This window comes from Crocuta crocuta, unplaced genomic scaffold (genome assembly GCF_008692635.1).
Source record: "Crocuta crocuta isolate KB4526 unplaced genomic scaffold, BGI_CrCroc_1.0 scaffold288, whole genome shotgun sequence".
In the NCBI taxonomy this organism is placed as follows: domain Eukaryota; kingdom Metazoa; phylum Chordata; class Mammalia; order Carnivora; family Hyaenidae; genus Crocuta; species Crocuta crocuta.
Window position 1 is genome coordinate 825,168 of NW_027532607.1, and position 11,691 is coordinate 836,858.

Genomic DNA, 11,691 nt, shown 5'->3' on the forward strand with positions numbered 1-11,691 from the left:
CTCCAGCATAAACAGGTATTACCTACATGATAAAAGGAAAAGAAACAAAAAGAAAATAATGCAAATAGTTAACGACCCAAAAAGTCTGAGTAACGCAAAATGTCATGGTAGCTTTCTTAAATTTAACATACTGAGCAAAATGTTGATTAAAGCAATGATTCCCATCCCATTTGAATCCCTAAAGCTTCACTCTTCAATAATTTAAAAAAAAAAAGACTGTTAAAACTTAAGCAATTTTACAAAAACGTAACAGCGTGTGGTAAATAATCTTTCTCCAAAGAATACAAAGTATTAAAAGCTATAATTAACTTATTAATCCTCAGAACAACCTGGGCAGTAGGTTTGGGACTGGGATTATAACTTTCAGTTTACTAGTGGGGATAGATAATAAAGTTGTACTGTACATTCATCATAAAGAAACTTAAAATATCCCAATTTTTAGTTCCTCTAATAAATTACAATCTGACAAATAAATACAGATGGAATTAATGTACCTGCAGTCACTGACATTAAGATTCTGCAATAAATCTGAAGAGACCAAAAGAAGGGCTATGAAAGATTGAGCTAATTATCAATGGTTTCCCTCCCAGTTCCAAGGACGCATTCTGGGGACTGGAAGATGTCAGACAGGTTCAGAAGGCAAACACGTTTAGGAAAAACGTTCCTGACTGAAATTCACAATGCTCTTCATCAGACTGAATACTCAAATGTTTGCCTTTACCAAACTTAACACACACTTTTTCCCCCCGTTATACCTATTAGTATCTTGCAGAACACTGTTCTGAGAGATTAAGTTGGGATAAAGTTCAAATCTGTGACCTTCAGGGTCTCTTCCTATGCTTGTGACTCTTAGTCTAAATGGCAACACAAGTTCAAGGGAAAACTTCCATTTAACACCAGTAGCACTGGGGAAGGAAAAAGTATACCCCTGGGGCAGTTTCTCAACCCCAGCGCTATTAATATCTTGTGCCAAATCTTCTGAATGAGGGAAGGGGCCTCTCCTGTGAGTTGTAGGACATCTAGTAGCATCCCTGGCTCCACTCACAAGATGCCAGGAGCACCCTTCTACCAATAAGTACACCCAAAAATGCCTCCAGACCTACCAAATGTCCGGGGGGTGAAGGGGGGGGGGCAAAAATCACACCTCTCAATAGAAAACCACTGCCTAGATACAGACTTGACACATAAATTTAGATGTATTATTCCCAGAAAGCAAAACACATCAGGCTACTTAAAATACTGCAAGTCAGAACTAACACCACACCTACAAATGAAAACCTTGCCTTTATTCCCTTTTAAGTTCCCAAGACAGGACTCCAGGTATATAAGGACAATCTAGCAGCATCCACCCTGCAAAACTGTAGAGACCCAAGGCAAGGGAGTTGGCCATTTGGCTGGCCAACAAACCACACTTTCACTGGAAACAGAAGCACAAATCAGACGGGGAAGAAGTCTGCCCATAGTGTGGCTTTTACTAACCTCTTCCCCACCATTACCTCATTACTCTGCACAAAGGAAAGAAATAGGAGGAGGAAAAATGGTTAGGGAAGTGTCCGTGAAGTTGTCAAAATTTCAACTGAAACTTGAAAATTAGCTAAAATGTCATCATGCAAAAGGCTAAGGCAAGAGAATGGTAAATGTGGCATTCTAGTGAAAAGAAATGGCCTGGGACAAGGCAAGGCTGTGGGAAAACATAGGACATCCTGGAGGTTAAAAGAAATGATCAATTTGCTTGAAATATAAAGTATATTTTAACAGAGGAAACAGCATAGAAAAAAGTGGAAAGGCAGTCTGAAGCCAGATCATTAATGCACAACCTTGAATAGCCAGCCCTTACTCAGACTTAAAGGCAGCAGAATGTCATTAAAGATTTTTCAAATAGGGAGTGACATCACAACTGTGCTTTAGAGACTAGCTGGATAGAGGATGGATTAAAAGAAAGTAAAAAGGCAGAGACCATCGATGAAGCTACTGCAATTATCCAGACAGGATGCAACAAGGACCTCAACTAAGGAGGTTACCACAGTAGGAACAGCAAGTTTCCTCCAAGCTTAAATTCAGAAACTGGAAGGGGCTAAAGTCTGCAGAAGGGCCAAATAAATGACACAAACAGAAAATGTAATGGATCTTATCTCCTTAATGATAAAATCTTTTCATTTATTTCTCATAAAGCTATCCAGATTTCATATACCCTCTCTATTCCTAACATTATCAACCCAAACCCAGCCTGGGGGCTCATTAACTCACACCTAAATTATCCTAACAGCTTTCTGACAGCCTTGGTCCTTCAACCTGGTCCATATCTTTTTACCACCTCACTTCTCTACTCTCGAATAGCTCCTTGTGCCTTTCTCAGGAGTCCAAATTCTCCAAAATGAAACTTAACACAGCAAGTGCATCAGGTGGAGCAGACCTAGAACTCCCCCAGATTCCCAACTCCATAATCTTTGCCTATGCTGCTGCTTCTACCTAGAACACCCTCCTAAGCTTCAGGCCCAAAATTTAATTAATCCTTCAATACATGGCATTTCCACAAAAATTTTTCCAAGTTATTCAGATTCCCACCACTTTCTTCCTACTTAAATTTAAGATGCACTTAAAGTCACTGTTACGCAATTTAAATTATCTGAATATTTCCCAATTGTCAATTTACAAATTCTATTTCCACGATGGCATAGTTCCTCAGCATCCTTATAGATGTTCACTAACTTGATCTAAAGCTTGGAACACAGAAAGCACTGTAAGCACTTACTGGGCTAGAGCAGTCAAAAGACTTGATGAGGCAGGGCTTCAAGTATAAATAAGATTTTGCTATGCAGAGAAAGATGAGGAAATTCTAATCAAGAAACTAACACAATCAAAATAATAGAAAAGGATCTGAGAGATGATCCACAAAACCCGTTGAATGAACCAAGTGGTACACGTATACCTTCTTAAGAGGAAGAATACAGCAAGTAGTGATCTGTAACGAGGTACTGAAACTACGTAACAGGACACGCTGAAAAGTACTTCTTTTACATGGAAACAAATGTTTTGTTATAGAATACAATAGAGAATAGGAGGCAAAATTTTTATGATACCACTATTATGGACTGTACACCAGCCCAGTCCCTAACATGTGCCCATGCCAACAGGACTTCTTATAACTGAATACAGTTTATAATTATTAAGGGAAACAGCTCTGACTGCAAGACAGATTATTATTATGACTGCTGTTCACAAACATTAACTGACCTTTTATCATGTCATGGTGCTGCTGTATAATATATATGTTCTCATTTAATCCTCACAACAATATTATGAAGCAAGTACTCTTACTCATTTTACAGATGAAGCTTGATGCTCAAAAGTTAGGTGTATCCAAGATCATACAACTACTAAGCAGCAGAGGCAGGACTCCAATTCAAATCTCTAATTCTAAACTCCATACTTTTAACTACTATACTAAGTAGTTTAAGACTAGGTTTAAACTGGAAGGGCCTTGGGGCGCCTGGGTGGTGCAGTTGGTTAAGCAGCTGAGCTCAGGTCAGGATCTCACGGTTCATGGGTTCGAGCCCGGCATCACGCTCTGTGCTGATGATGGCTCGGGGCCTGGAGCCGCCTTCAGATTGTGTCTCCCTCTGTCTCTCTGCCCCTCCCCCCCCGCTCACACTCAGGGTGTCTCTCTCTCAAAAAGAAACATTAAAAAAATTTATAGGGGCACCTAGGTGGCTTAGTCAGTTAAGCGGCTGACTTCAGGACATGATCTCAGGCCTTGTGAGTTCCAGCCCCGAGTCGGGCTCTGTGCTGACAGCTCAGAGCCTAGAGCCGGCTTCAGATTCTGTGTCTCCCTCTCTCCGCTCCTTCCCTGCTCGCTCTCTCACTCTCTTTCTCTCTCTCAGAAATAAACATTTTTTAAAAACTTACAAACTGTAAGGGCCTTAACTGCTGGACACTAGACTTCAAATTTTATTTCATCTTTTGAAGAAAATCATTGAGGAAATACCAACTAAATCTCTCAAACATTTTACAAAAATGCCTACAACATTCAAATCATTGCACTAAGTGCCTATAAGGATGACAAGGGCCACTTAAGACAGACACTACTTAATGTCCCAGGGGACATTAAGGGACCCTCACACAAACTGAGTCAGTAGGGTCATAAAAGGTTTCCCACAGGAGACAAACGTCTACGTTGATGCCTAAGAATAACTAGGGTGCAGCATCACTCACACAGCTACTTCAAGAATCACACATATAAACCCATTCCCTTCTCCAACAGCAAATCAAAACCAATTCTTGTCCCTCAACGTGTCCCATGTGAGTGTATCCTAATTTCAACTACTGATTTACCATCTATCATAAATATCTCATTTAAACATACACTAATGCTAGATACAAACAATAGAAAGACTACAGGAGTAGTTTCATTAATACCAAAGATAAGAAGATAGAAAGTACATGCACAGGTAAGCCCAGATGATAAAGCACTGTGTTTTGCCTAAAAGGATCAAGGAAGGCTTCCAGAAAGCGAGGACATTCTGACCAAATTTTGAAGGCTAAATAGGGAGGGTTCAATAGATAGAATGAGAGGCACATTCATTCCATCCTTAATGCCACTGCCTTAGTTCAGAGACTCATTATGTACTACAGTAATTCAGGCAGTAATAATCTCCCAACTGTTCTTTCTTCCTGTCTCAGCAAGCCTTCAATCTAGTATCCACTACCAAATGATTATTAGAAAGGAAAGAGAAAGAGAACGTAAATCTGCTCCTCTTAAAAATCCTGCACTGTTCTAAGGTAAGGATGAATCCAAACTTTCCACACAGGCTCTATCTGGGGGCCCCTTTTTATATACTCAGTCTCATCTCCAACCTGTCCCCACTCCAAACACCTGAATCTTATCTATAGTTTCAGGTTCTTTCCATGCCCTTGCACCTTTGCTCACACTACTCTTTCTTTTCAAGGTTCATCTTCAAGAGATCACATGTTCTTTCAAGTATTCACAATTCATTTCAGGTTGAGTTATGGGTCCCTTCCTCTCTAGTGTCTTACCTGCCCTCCCATGATACCCTGGGCTATAGTTCATAATATAAACTCCCCATCTTGTCATCTTGTCTGTCCCTTCCTTCCCTATATTAGAAACTTCTGTAAAGGGGGGTGAGGGGGGGTGAGGGAAGGTTTATGGCTTGTTTTGTCTTTATCCCCTACAGGTAGTCCCCATGCCTGGCAGAAAGTAGACCAATACATGTTAGTTAACCTCACACTGTTATGTTGAATGCAGAAGATGGAGATCTATTATGAAGTTAATGGAGATGTCTGATCATAAGGTGATAACAACCTAACAAGAAGCAGGCATCAACTGAATCTAGGACAGACTTTATCTACCTCAAGTTCCAGTCATTTACAATGCCAAGCACCTGCACTCAAGACTAGTGAACTTTTTAGCTGTACTTTTAAACTATTAAATTTGGTTACATAAGCCTTTTGAAAGCAGTATCAAAATTTTTAATGCAATTACCCAAACATTTACCTAGTAACAGCAATTCTAGGAACCTATCCAACAGAAATATTCTCATAGATAAAGAAATACGCATAATCCTTTCACTGAAGAATTGTTAATAAAAAAAAACCCTACACTTTAAAAGGAACACTAGAACACTACACAGCTATTTAAAAAAAGAGAACTGTATGTGTTGATTTGAAAATCTCTATTATAAACAGCAACATGAAAAAAAGCCACATAACAAGTATAATCCCACTTATGTTAAAAACTATACAAACAGATGAGGTGCCTGGTGGCTCAATCAGTTAGGGGTCCGACTTTGGCTAAGGTCACGATCTCAAGGTTCGTCGGTTTGAGCCCTGCGTCGGGATCTGTGCTGACAGCTCAGAGCCTGGAGCCTGCTTCAGATTCTAGGTCTCCCTCTCTCTCTACCCCTCCACCCCTCTCAAAAATAAATTAAAGTTTTTAACCATATACACAGAAAATTGTTTTGAAAAATGACGATGTATCAAAATAATAGAGTGTATCCTATTTCTATCATATTACTTGAATTTAAATTTCCTACCAATCTAGGGGCTCCTGGGTGGCTCAGTCGGTTAAGCGCCCAGCTTCGGCTCAGGTTATGATCTCGCATTTCGTGGGGTCGAGCCCCGCACTGGGCTCTGTGCTGACAGCCAGCTCAGAGCCTGGAGCCTGTTTCGGATTCTGTGTCTCCCTCTCTCTCTCTGACCCTCCCCTGTTCATGCTGTCTCTCTCTCAGAAATAAATAAAACATTAAAACTTTTAATTTTAAATTTCCTACCAATCTACTTCACAAAAGAGGGGAACTGTACTTTTATCTCATCTCTAACAAACTCTAAATAACACAAGTGATTCTGAATAGTCCTAAAACCAGACATAGCTTGAAGGGTCCAAGCAATTCAGAAACAGATAATTTGGTGAGGGGGCAGTCCTTGACCAAATTCCAAGCATCTCACTGAAACCTATCTTATTCCTTAAGAATTCTGAATTAATGATTTTAAAAAAATAACTTTTCCAATGCCAGAGAAATGTTAGAAATTAATACTAACCATCCTTCTTTCATTCCCTTGGGAGGCCAAAAGAAAAACTAAGAGGTAAGCAGTAAATCAGTAACTGCAAAAAACAGCAGTCAAATTTTTTAAAATACATGCTTAAAGTCTTCAAACATCCTCAGTACTCCATGGTAGTACCTGAACAGTTTAATGAAACTTCCCTGACAGTTCGACTTAATCAACTAGTATTTCTACAAAGCCTCTCTACTAGCAAACATCAGTAACTAAACTAATTAGCTTTCACTTCGATCCCTTCACAACCTCCCATGCAGGTGCTAATATGCAGTCCAAAGGCCAAGTACCAAGTAGCAACAGAAAGCCTAGATTATCCGTTTTTAGCAATTTTTGGTGTAACATCTTAAGAACAAAATTGTTATTCATCTTTTTTACTTAACACTTCCTCTCCAACTGAATTTAACTAGGTCTGACCTTAAGCTGCTCCCTTTTTATAAAAAAAATTAAAAGGTAAGGGGCTTCATTAAGTTTGATGCTACTTAAAAATAACTTTTTCCAAACAAGGGCAGAATATGCTGTACTTAAAATTCACAATGAGATCTCATTTAGGATTCCTATTCAAGTAACAAGAACCAGAGTTTTTGATAACATTTAGATAAAACTGCACTGAATTTACCTCCACCTTACATTTCCTCACTCTCAAAAGCTTGAGGGGCAACTGTAATTCTAAAAAAAAAAAAAATTAGGACTAGAGTTAAAAAAGGGCAAGTTTACAATCAACAACAACAAACTATAAAGCTAAATAACTCCACAGGAGGATTAGGTATTCAAATGTTAAATTTTATGGAGCTATCTTACAATCCTGGAAAAACAAGGCTTGCAGAAGGTAACATTTATTAAACAGCTATTATTTGCCAGACACTGCTACCCAACAACAAAACAAGAATTTAAAATGACCCCCAACCTTGAAAAGCCTCTTTGAATAAAAGTTTAAAATATTCTTACACAATATTTAAGTTTCTTTCAAACTACCCAATCTTATTTGTGTTTCATTCACGAATATGAGTTGGGTTCTCTACACAGAAGTTGGTTTCCTCATACTCCTGTGTTTTAGCTCTACCTTTATCAAAGAGGTGAAAAAGCTTAACACGTAAAAAGTAACTACTTCAATTCTTTTTGGAAAATCACACCAACTGGCTTATCTTCCTCTATACGTTTTACCCCACATTATAAAAGACAGGCTACCTGGCAAAATGTAAGAACAAATGATAACTGAACTACTAAGTGATCTTTCCATAACATAATGTCTTTTTCCTCTGACACACATCTGCAAGCAATACCCAAGGACATTCTTGTGGCCTTCAAAAGTTGGGGACCTCTAGTAGGGTGGAATAGTTGTCTTTTCTAAGCATTATTGTGGTTCACTGAGTTTTGATCTCACATTCCAAGGAAGTACTGATGAAAGAGTCTTATTTTGTGTTATGAATTATTACACTCAGGCAGGAGTCTTTCTTGTACAACTTTTAGTATGCCCAGAGACTACTAAGCATTTATTAAGATAGAAATTATAATTCAAACATGTATCTTCAAAAGCAACATGAAGATTCAAAAACCAATCCAAATTTAGATTTCCAAAGAGTAGTTAAAGTCCTATTTTAGGAAAAGCATTGACACAGTACACAGGCCAGGTGTATGAGGCCGTTTTACTTGAGACACCTGCACTGTACTCCTTCATAAAGTGATCAAATAATAGGGCACTAAAGTAAAATATGCTTCCTGAGACCTAGAACAGTCTAACCAATCAAGGAAGAAACTTACTTAAAACAGAGAAAGAGAATAGAGAAAAGGTGCCTTAAAACTAAATCACTCAATGATGAGATTTGGTTTTGTTCTGGGGCAATCCACCAAAGACCACATATTTAGTCTGCACTATTCCCCCCTTTCCAAACTCAAGGGAGAGATCCTTTGGAAAAAAAATATTTTTTTATTAATTAATTTTTAAAAATCTCTCTCTCTCCAGGAAGGAAATCACTTAGTTTCTATGTCTTAATGGCCTCACCAAGAAGAAAAAATAACCTCTCAAAATCCCCCAAGGAAGCTAAATATAAGAGGAGTAAGTATTACTCTTTTCAAACTGTTTAGAAAATCCAATATGGACTAACATTTTTTTTACATTTTAAAATTGCTTTTCCAGTGTAACAAGGCAACTAAGCTTTACTCCACTCAATGCTAAACGCCTTCTCAAACCAGCATCACCACCCATAATGGCCCTATGTTTACAGATTACATAATTCAGGTTATGTCAAACAGAACAAATCTAGAACTTGTCTTTCATTTTAAAATACAATTAAAATCTGTGGTCAACCCAATAAAATGGAGAGGATATACGGAGGTTATAAAGTAGAATTACTAGAAAAGAAAGAGCATCTTGGCAGTGTTTGAAGGGAAAAAATGGGGAATATTTTCCTTTCTTTTCACCTTGATAAAAGCTCAAAAGTGAACTAGTAAGGCTTACTCATTTTCCAGCTTCCAGAATTTTCCTCAACACGATAACGATAAGTCTAACAATCAAAGAACGCTCTGCAGGTTTAACCTTAGAAATAACGTGTGTGGGCAGGAATAAAGAAAATCAGACAAAGATTTAACATCTCACTTTGGTAAAGCACAAAAGTCAAATACTAATGTTCTGAATAAGGCCTTCAGGAAAGATGCAGGGACACTTCTAAAAACTTCATTCAACAGATTCATCTAAGTGAAAGGACCAAAAACCCTACCCTACCACAAAGCTCTATCAATACTTAATTGATCACTCAACCATCTACAGACACAAATCAAAAACACTTATTTAATATAGTTAAATGTAGTAGTCCTAAGAAACCAACCCCATCTTCACTGAAATACAGAGGTTAAGAATCTTTGTCACATGTAATGTTTCCCTCCAAGTAGTGCATACTTGAGAAATAAAAAGTTAACCACCTCAAATCACGAGATCACTAACAAATACATCAAATATGAGAAAGGTCAAAGAAACTGCATACTTTGTTGGATAAACATAGCGGAAATCGAAATTGAAATTCCATGGCTGAGGACAGTTACCCCACATATAATACATTTTTTAAATTCCCAAGGGATGAGCATTTTTACCTTGCCTTATTTTTAGAACTACACATCACACTGTACATATCACATGACATGATGTAACTGTTAGCAATGAAAATCGCCCAAATCATTGAAAATATATATACATTAAGAGGAAATGAATGCATAAATAAAACTCACTACATTTCTATTTACTTTTATTTTTTAAGATGTCTTCTAACTACAATAGACTTTTTTGTATTAACTGGAAAAGTAGCTAGTAACCTATGTACCAACAAGAGAAAAATGTATTTGATATTTTACAAAATAGGAATTTACCCAATTATTGGGAAAACTGACATGAAGAAACAGATAATAGAACAGTCTTCCAAACCTCAAGAATTAAAAGCAAAAATTCTCTGGATCAAAAATGCAACAGAAATATAAGGTAATACTTCAGATGGAAAACAATTATTACTCAAAAGTATTCCCTGTTGTTAGGAGAAAAGAAAAGTAGTTTTAACTGACAATGCCTGCAGACAACTGAAAATTTCTAAATTGTTGAGACAGTTTATTAGAAAAGGAACCAAGTATATGGTATAGAAGGGGGGAGGGGAAAAACACACCCACTTAAGCCTTTGTAAACAGTGGTACTTAAAAGACCCAAGAAGCTGGGAAAAATCAAAACTACACACTATTTTGAGAAGTGTAAAAGATATTCCAATGTACTACTGCCCATACCTGAAAGTGCTTCAGACACAAAGTTCAGTAACAACCTATAACTATATCATGATTATGCAAGGCGAAGATTATGTAATTTTATCATTTATTGTAAATGTTCTCCTACTCTCAAACTAAAACAACCTAAACATTTTGATCTCTCCAATGGGGAGGGGTAGGTTCTTCTGGGCTTCAGTTTAAAAATATAAACACACACCCCAAAACAAACAAAAAAACACAATGATTGCTAGCCACGTGACAAAGGAGATGGCAACACCAGGATTGTGAATGGAGGGGAGGGAGACGAGGCAGGACTAGGGAGATTTCTCGGAACTTTGGGGGACCGCTGGATTCGGGTCTCTCGACCCTTCAGGTACCAAACTCTAGCCCTACAAGTTGTATTGTTAACATTCTCAAATAGTCTTATTAACAGGTCACGAAAAATGCTCTAGTGACCTCCAGAATAAAGAGGGGAAAATCAGAGGAAAAAGAGCAATTTAAAGTGGCGCCATCATGTCACCCCTCCGCCCCTAAGGCAATCAATAAGCAATAGTTAAGTAACGTGTTTCTCCAAAAAAACACACTGGGAGCCCGACAATGGAAAACAAAAGGATTTTTAAGTAAGACAAGAGGTTAAGGTTGTTTATCGTATGGAAAACAATCAAACTATTTGCTGAAGAATCAAAAGACAGTCAGCCGGAAAACAGGGCCCCCAAACTCACTTAAAAGCAAATAAATGCCTCTTCCTCTTTAGTTCTTTTTTTAAAAAACAAACAAACACGTCCGCCTGAGGAGACTAGATCTGAAAACGTAAGTGACCTCAATATAGAGACAACAAAAATAAATGAAACAAATAACCATCTCACAACAATCAGAGTTGTGATACACACCGTGCACCCCGCAAGATGTGTGTTACGAGCAGAAAAAGGCCTTCTGCAGTCAGGAGAAGTTCAAGCCAAGAGCCGGAGTTTGTTTGGGGTATTTTTTACGGGAATAAATCGTGTTCTTAAGGCCGCATTTTTAAATAGAACGCCAAAGGAAAAGCTGGCGAACGAGGCGGCAGCTGGTGGAGAAGGGCCCCCGCACACCCCCGCCCTTGGGGCGACTCCCAGCCCCGGACCCGCAGCGGGGAAGCCCGGAGAGGCCATTTAAAGTTCCGGGGATTTTTCCTGCCCTGCCCTGCCTTTCTAGTTACAACTAACAAAGAGAGAGAGAAATGGGAGCCACAGGGAGAGCGAGGAGAAGGAGAAAGGGCAGCGGGAGGAGGAGGAGGAGAAGAGCAGCAGCAGCAGCACCTACCACGTGATGGAGGAGCGTTGCCCGGGCGGATTCAGCCCCACAAAATGGGCGCAGTTTGCAAACAGCCCCCGGCCTGGGCGC

At 38.7% G+C, this 11,691-nt stretch overlaps 1 protein-coding gene across 3 annotated transcripts in view; it reads right to left on the reverse strand.

Annotated features, from left to right (window-relative positions):
* The window catches only part of KANSL1 (KAT8 regulatory NSL complex subunit 1), a 174,694-nt gene that overhangs the window by 136,114 nt on the left and 26,889 nt on the right, over nt 1-11,691 (reverse strand). For 2 of the 3 annotated variants that reach the window (XM_077780286.1, XM_077780284.1), the window contains exon 1: nt 11,611-11,691. The exons of the other annotated variant lie outside the window; for it this stretch is intronic. The gene's annotated coding sequence lies outside the window, so the exon portion shown is untranslated. The remainder of the gene's footprint in view (nt 1-11,610) is intronic. 3 annotated transcript variants of the gene reach the window in all.